The sequence below is a fragment of the Phaethon aethereus genome (genome assembly GCF_964289735.1).
Source record: "Phaethon aethereus genome assembly, chromosome: 7".
NCBI lineage: Eukaryota > Metazoa > Chordata > Aves > Phaethontiformes > Phaethontidae > Phaethon > Phaethon aethereus.
In genome coordinates, this window is record NC_138583.1 from 37,952,021 (window position 1) to 37,959,236 (window position 7,216).

A 7,216-nucleotide genomic window follows, 5' to 3' on the forward strand; every position below is an offset into this window, starting at 1 on the left:
TAAAAGGCAAAGGCACATCCAAAGTCCCTCGTGAGGAGAGAAGCGCTTCGGCAGTGCGCCACAATGATGCATCTCACATTGACAAACCTGTTCTTTGGCAAAAAGGTAACTCTAGTACAATGTTTCATCTAGTACTTTTCAATCAAATTGGGCTTTATGGCATCCTTGTGACATCCTTGGTTTCCTTAGATTAACTTGGAAAAAAGATGCTACAATTCACTTGGAAAGAGCACTGGGGGCTGGTGACATCTTACCCTGCAATTACACAGGCTTCAGCAGGTGGTCATGAAATGCTACACTCCATACAAAACATCATCCCACTGTGCCCATACATGTTTGCAACTCAAGCACAGGACCTGGCCCCACCACTCAAAGTCAAGTCTAGAAGAGCAGATAACATAACCTGTTCACTCAACAAGATACTCGTACTACTCATTGCCCAACCTATCAAAACTGTGTTTACTCTACCTAACAGCTTGTGTGGTATCTTCATGATGGCCAATCCTCATTTAAACAAGAAATAAACCCAACAGAGATGACCTTCTTGTCATTGCAAAGGCAAAAAAAGCCTGTTTTACCGAACTCAGGGGAACTTGGTTCAAGGTTCAGAATAGGCCTGAAGGAAAAGGTAGCGCATACCTAACAAAAATTGACTCAGCTTCCCAAGGGCAGTCAACTGAAGAATGGCACTGTTGTCCAAGATATTCAGCATACTGCAGGAGCAGACAGACAGGTAGAAAAGCACCATCAACTGATCTGCTCATTGTATTTCATATTGCACTATGAGTCTTTCCTTCTCACCTGGGTTAAACTTCTTAGACCAACTAAACCAGGGCATCCACTGAGTGGGCAGAAGAAACTTCCTGTAATAGGGAACTAGGATGAATGAATCAAAACCACCCCTGAAAACCTAACAGTGATATCTCCATTGACACCACCAGATAACGGTCTTAAAACTTGACAGTATAATCCTCCTCAGTTATTTCCACAGTGGTAATTTCCACACAAAGCATTTCTCTAAAGCTGAGTATTCCAGACAACTCTGGTTTGGGATTATTTTTTTCTTTCTATTTCATGGAATATATAGAAACTTTTGAAAAAGTTTCTAAATATTTCAGATTGAAGTAGTTCTTACAACATACAGACTCCATATTTGTTATAGTAAATGAGAGCTCTGTTCCATCTTCTGCACAAAGACACAATTCTGACTTATATCCCTGCTTGAATATTTTAAGTTAACTTCAAATCCCTTCATGAAATGGATGTTTATTCTTGGGGCTTTTATTTGCAATTTTTGGCATAGTGTGATTTGTTTTATATTTACTTTTCCCCACTATAGCTATAATCTCCTCTTTCAGGATAGTGAAGTGTTCTTTAATTTGCTTTTATTTTGCTTCATACACTTGTTGCATCTCATAGCAGAGCTTTGAAAAGCTCCCATTCTGCCAAAAAAGTTCCTATGGAGGCTGTACTCGCTATAAAATACGATGAAATTAGTTAAGCAACACGATTCCCCAAACACACATCACTGACATCGGTCTCCATGACTCTCTATTACAGGGAAGCATCAGTCCATAATAAGACCATATACAACAGGGAGTGATGTGATCAGAGCATGTCCTACTGAAATACTTGTTCTTATGAAGTCCATGAATATTGCTTTTAAGTGTAAAAAAAGTAATCTATTCTAGAAGAGACTTATGAACAGAAAGGGGGAAAGAATACTCTCTGATCTCTTGGGCCGAGCTCTCAAGACATCAATGACTATGCACTCATTTATAATCTCCACTAATTTACTGGCTGTCCTAGAGACACACTTTGATCTTTGGGAAGATCTACTGTATCTGCTTTGCAACAGGCAATAAAAATTGTAACCCCTTATAATAAAGAGGTGTAAATAATGTAGTCATAGCATCTAGGCCCCAATTCATCAAGAAAGATGCCACCTTCCACTCTACATTCATGGCATAAATATTCATCATCAGCATGGGAAGGCATGGCTATGTACAACAGGTTTATTTAGTAGATGTCCTTCTTCTGCAAGTATGTGTGCTGTGTGAGAGTCTATATATTCAGTGCCCAGGATTAAGTCCACATTTTGAGCCCGTGATGCAGGTTGCATCACAAAGCTGGCTCTTTGGGTAGTCAAGTTGCTGTCATTATAGGAGACTTCTGTTTTGCAGGTTTATTAATCTGTAGCCTTGGGTATACATGGCTGCACAGGGATAGGTACTGCAGGAGGTACTTCGCAGGAGAAGAAAAGCACATTGCTACCTCTTTGGCCAAGAGCTAAGACCAGGGGCTGCAGGTGCAGAGCTGCGATGGCAGAAGGAACCAGGTACCGCTGGTGAGCGTGAGGGGCAGCGCTGCCTGCACACCCAGCACTCTCACTGCCCCACGTACAGCTCCGAGAGCTTCAGTGGCACCAGTTTCTCCTTGCCACACCACTCTGAGACAGGGAAGAGGGCTCTTACTGCTTTCTACTATTCACTTCAAACCTCTTCCTGCTGACTCTCAAGCCCAGCTCGCTCCTGTTTCTCTTGCTTGTCCTCTGCTCTCTCTCCCCACTTCTTCGGCGGTTCAGCTGCACTCTAACTCACAAAGCACACAAGCAGCATGGAGCCGGCGTGCCGCTTGCTGCCACCGCGCCATTCGCCCTGCTTGTGTGCCATTCCCTTCCCTCCACCCTCCTGCATGTCTTGTCTACTGCGATTGCAATGCTGAGAGCTGTCTGCTGCTCGGTGTTTGTACGACAGTCAGCCCCCAGGCATCACCAGGAAACCTGTGAATAAAACAAACACTGGAAAACCTATTTGCTTCAATATTGAAATGGGGTTTACTCAATACAGAAAAGTAGTTCAGGGATAAAACAGAGTAGTTTTTCAGGAGTTCACAATTAGAATACAAGAGTTTAGGCAGGAGGTTTTCTTGAATGCTGTGTCCTACAGACATTGTTGAGGAATTGAGAAAAAGCAAAGAGCTTCTCAGGGCAGAGAACAGCCAGGCTAACATAGCTAAAGTTTTTTTTTTTTTTTCCTTCATTAAAGCGCAGCCCAGTGCCTAACAATCACAAAAGGTCACTTCACGTCTCCGACAGAAAAGACCCATCGTGCAGCCTGGCACTCCGTGCAGTGCAAAGGGCTCCTCTGCTTTACAAGACAGAAACACTCCTCTGAAGTTTCTGCTCTCAGCAGTGGAAGTGGGATGCTCCACACTGCTGAAAAAACAAGTCCAGAAAACCCAAATGAAACTCACAGAAAAGCAAGGCCCCAGAACTGACAGACATTTTTTAATATTTTGGCCTAAATAATGAGTAAGGCTCCCAAACAAACACTCTTAGGATTAGCCAAGATTATGAATGTTACAAGACTGTAAAACAATAAAAATCAAAGCCAAATTTAACAGCATTATTTAGCATATGGTACAGCTAGAGGAAGGATAATAAAGTAATTCAAAGAGCTAAAAGTCCCCCATTATAGCTTCTGAGTCTGTAGATCTTTTGTACAATTTTGGCATACCACGTGTAAAGAATAGCAGCAAGAAAGAAATCCAGTTATCGGGGCTGCAGGAAATCCCATGGGAGGCATTTTTCTTAATTGTGTATCTAAATTTCATTTTGCTGGAATAAAATGGATTAAATGTTTTCTGCAGCTTTAGGAATGAGGCATAAAGCACCACCAAGAATCACAGATCTCCTCTGCATTCACTTTCTGTAACCCAGGGCCACTCTGGAGGAGCAATCCAACACAGAACAGGATTAATGCCATCACATTTATGTAAGCTTGGGTTTGTCACATCAAGATTGGCTTCCTATCCCAGTGTACCTGTCTAGGAATCATTTGCTTAACAAACAGCTCAGTGCATACACACGATCTCTCGGCGGAATGCTTTCAGCCATATCTGTGGCTGAAGTGGATAGCAAATTGCCGACATGCAAGCCAGTCAATATTGAAGCACAGAACAGAATTGCCACTGACTTGGAAGAGGTCTCCTTTGTAACACTGCGGGTGCAGCGGGGTTGGTTTCTTTCTTACGAGAAAGCCCCTCTTCAGTGTCAGCTATGATATAACACTACCATATGCCTCTATACCTGTCCACACTTGTTGATGCACGGATGCGAGACAGCACCTGCACAGCATGGAAAATGAGAGAATACACATCTGGATGCCAAAAAGCATTTATTGCAGCAGTTGCTCTGGGAACTGTCCTTCCCACTGAGTAGCCAGTTATACAAGGCTGGAAATATTACCATAGGGTAGGTAGTTCCAATAGCAGATTAAAAGTTAATGGAAAGAATAGAAACACAGTGGTATTTGGGTAAAGAGAACTAGAAGCACAAATACACCTCCTGTCCCACCTTGGAGGAGTGAAATAGAGTTAAATTCATGTGTAACCAAAGTCAAGAGGAGACAGTGCAGATACAGGCATCAGCCTGAAGCACCCTGCTCACCTCGGAGCTCGGCTCAGGAGAAATAAGGAGGCTTTTGCACAAGTGAGGCCAGACACAGCTGACCTTTGTTCCCCAGAAATTATCTGGGTTTGAGGGGCCTCAGTGTTGCAGAGACACGTAGCGCAAGGCAGAGGTGTGTAACCTACAAACGGGCAGCCCATTGCAGCAACAGAGACAAGCTCTACGGCTCCTGGTGCACCCACAACACCTCCTGAAAGTCTGAGCAACAGGACCCGGAGCAAAGGCTGGTGCAGGATCCCGTTTCTGGATGTTCCATGTCAAGTGCCAGAGAAGGACCACAGACTCCAGACTGGATGGACCTGACGTTTTCCCCTGCAGACTCCTTTCAGGCCCTGTCTCACACATCTCATTGAGGCTCCCACACTTTGCAGATCCTGCTACAATGAGACAGGTGATTTCTCTCCACTGCAATATCCTCTCCCTGGTCACAACTGTAGAGGTTTTATAGGTTGCAAAGCCTATAGGGGTAAGAAGATTCTTCTCCCAAGGAGATATGGACACCATGGAAGTGTCTCCACTTGGTCCCTCAGAGCTGCAGTCTCATGTGCTCCCCATGCCCCATCTGTGTCATACTGAGTTCTTTGGCAGCAGCGGCAGCAGAGGAAGCCACTGAGGTCTGTATGTGCTTTACATACACATACACAACTAACAATTGTATAGGGTCATATAACTAGAATCTATCCATATGGAAACTCATTCCATGTACGGAATAGTTCTCATAGTCAGAAAGGAGAGGAAGCACGAATATCTTTTCTGGTGGAAAGGGCAGCCACAAAGCCCTGGCGTGATTTCCCTGCAGGCTTTCTGCTTTCTTGTAAGTGCCTGTGACCAAAATTAATGACCAAACAGCCAAAGCTAATCACTCACACTGTTTTCAATAAGTGAGCTATTCATACTCATTACAGATTATACCTCACATTTATTCTGAACCTTTCGTCCTAAGAATATAAGCGTTCTTTACAAAACTGCAACACAGAAATGGGACCCAAACCGCTAACTTCATTAGAATTAATGATTAATATTACCCAGAAGCCAGCCCTAGACCAAACACCAATGTATACAGTCATTTTCTCAGGCAGAAACAGAGATGCTCTGTAACGTCACTTCACAGCAACAGACTGGAGGGAAGGAGAAACCCAGCATGATAAACTAACAAGGAAGGAATTTTTAGGTAGGCAACATTTAGCTTTAGCTACAGGAGGTATGCATTTAACCCCCAGGAGAGGCATTGAAGGTATTATTGTTGCAGGTCACTTTATTGAGATGTAACTGTCACACAAATGACATCTGTGGCCATTGTGTAGGCATCCTAACCACCACAGGCCAGGGGTGTCCCAGCAGCACAGGCAATACTGAACATTCACATCCCACAGATGTGAGCACAAGGTTTGGCCAGAGCTGCAGCTGGGCCATGTCTATGTGGAGCAAAGTAGAAGGAAAAAAGGCAGGGAGTGCATCTGAAACAGAGAACTGGGGTACAGGAGGGGGAGCAGGCGCCTGGAGGAGTCTGGCTGGCTCTCTGCTGATCATGGGATGGAAAAGAATGAGATTTACTGCTGCTGTTGGGAGGACTCCTCACACCCTATTCCTGTCAGCCGTACTGGCCATGCTTTCCCTCCCAGATCACGGTTTGCTTGGCAGCAGAAGCCGCTCTGGCTCTCCGGGGGCTTTGCTGTGGCAAAGCAGGCAGTGGATAAGGGCTGTGGCCATTTCGCTTCCCGTACGGTCTCCTGCTCCAGGCAACTGCCTCGTTTGCCTGAGCCTAAAGGGAAACCTAGCCCGGTTATTTTCAAGATGTCACAAAAATAATTTATTCAATACCAAAATACTCCTCAGTCTGACAGACATTAGAGCATGGTATACGCCACTGCTTAAGTTGCCCTGGCAGAAAGCCAGAGAAATGATGTTCAAATAGCTGAAGTACTGTGGATCACACTAATGAAACATAGTAGAACTTGATCCTGTAATTTGTCCTGGATAAATGAGCTATTTTTTCCATTCATACTACATCTTTGTCAACTATCCATTCTGGGAGGGCTGAATCTCTATGACTATGGGTGTAAGAGATGAAATTAACTCATGGTATATAACATTTGGAAAAGAATGTATGTAACAAAGCAGATCTTCAGTAAGATGCTCAGACTCAAACATGTATTGATCCTTTGATTCTTCTAAATTATCTTTTTTTAGGGGGAAAAATAGAAACGTAGAGCAAAGATAACTTTGTGTCCTGGAGTGAGCGCAGACATGGGAGACCACAGCTCACTTCTCCTTTCTGTGGCTCCAGGGCCACCCTGTCCTCACCTTCCTGCCCCAGGCCCTTTTTTCCCCCCAAGTATTTCAATGCTGTTGTAATCTCTTTCTCAACTTTGCAACAATTACTTTTTTTTTTTTTAATATAAAAACTAGGACTAAGACTCCTTCCATCTGTAAGAAATCTTTCTTTCTGTGTCTCATCTCCACCAGATACCAGAGTATTTGCAGTTAGCAGGATGTAAAACAAATCCTGCTGTGGCCTCTCCATCACTCAGGCAGGGGCTATTGTCTCTAAAGCTTCAAGATAGCCTCAAATCTCACTGGAAACTCTTTGGTTTCAGTGGGGAAACCAAACACTGGTCAGAGTGGCTTTTTAAGAGTTTTGATTTTCTGATTTCATTGTAGTAAGTATTCATATTTTCTATGTTAAAAGTTTTGTATTTCTGCCTTGCTGCACTACGCCCCTACTTTGGAATTTCAGACACCTCT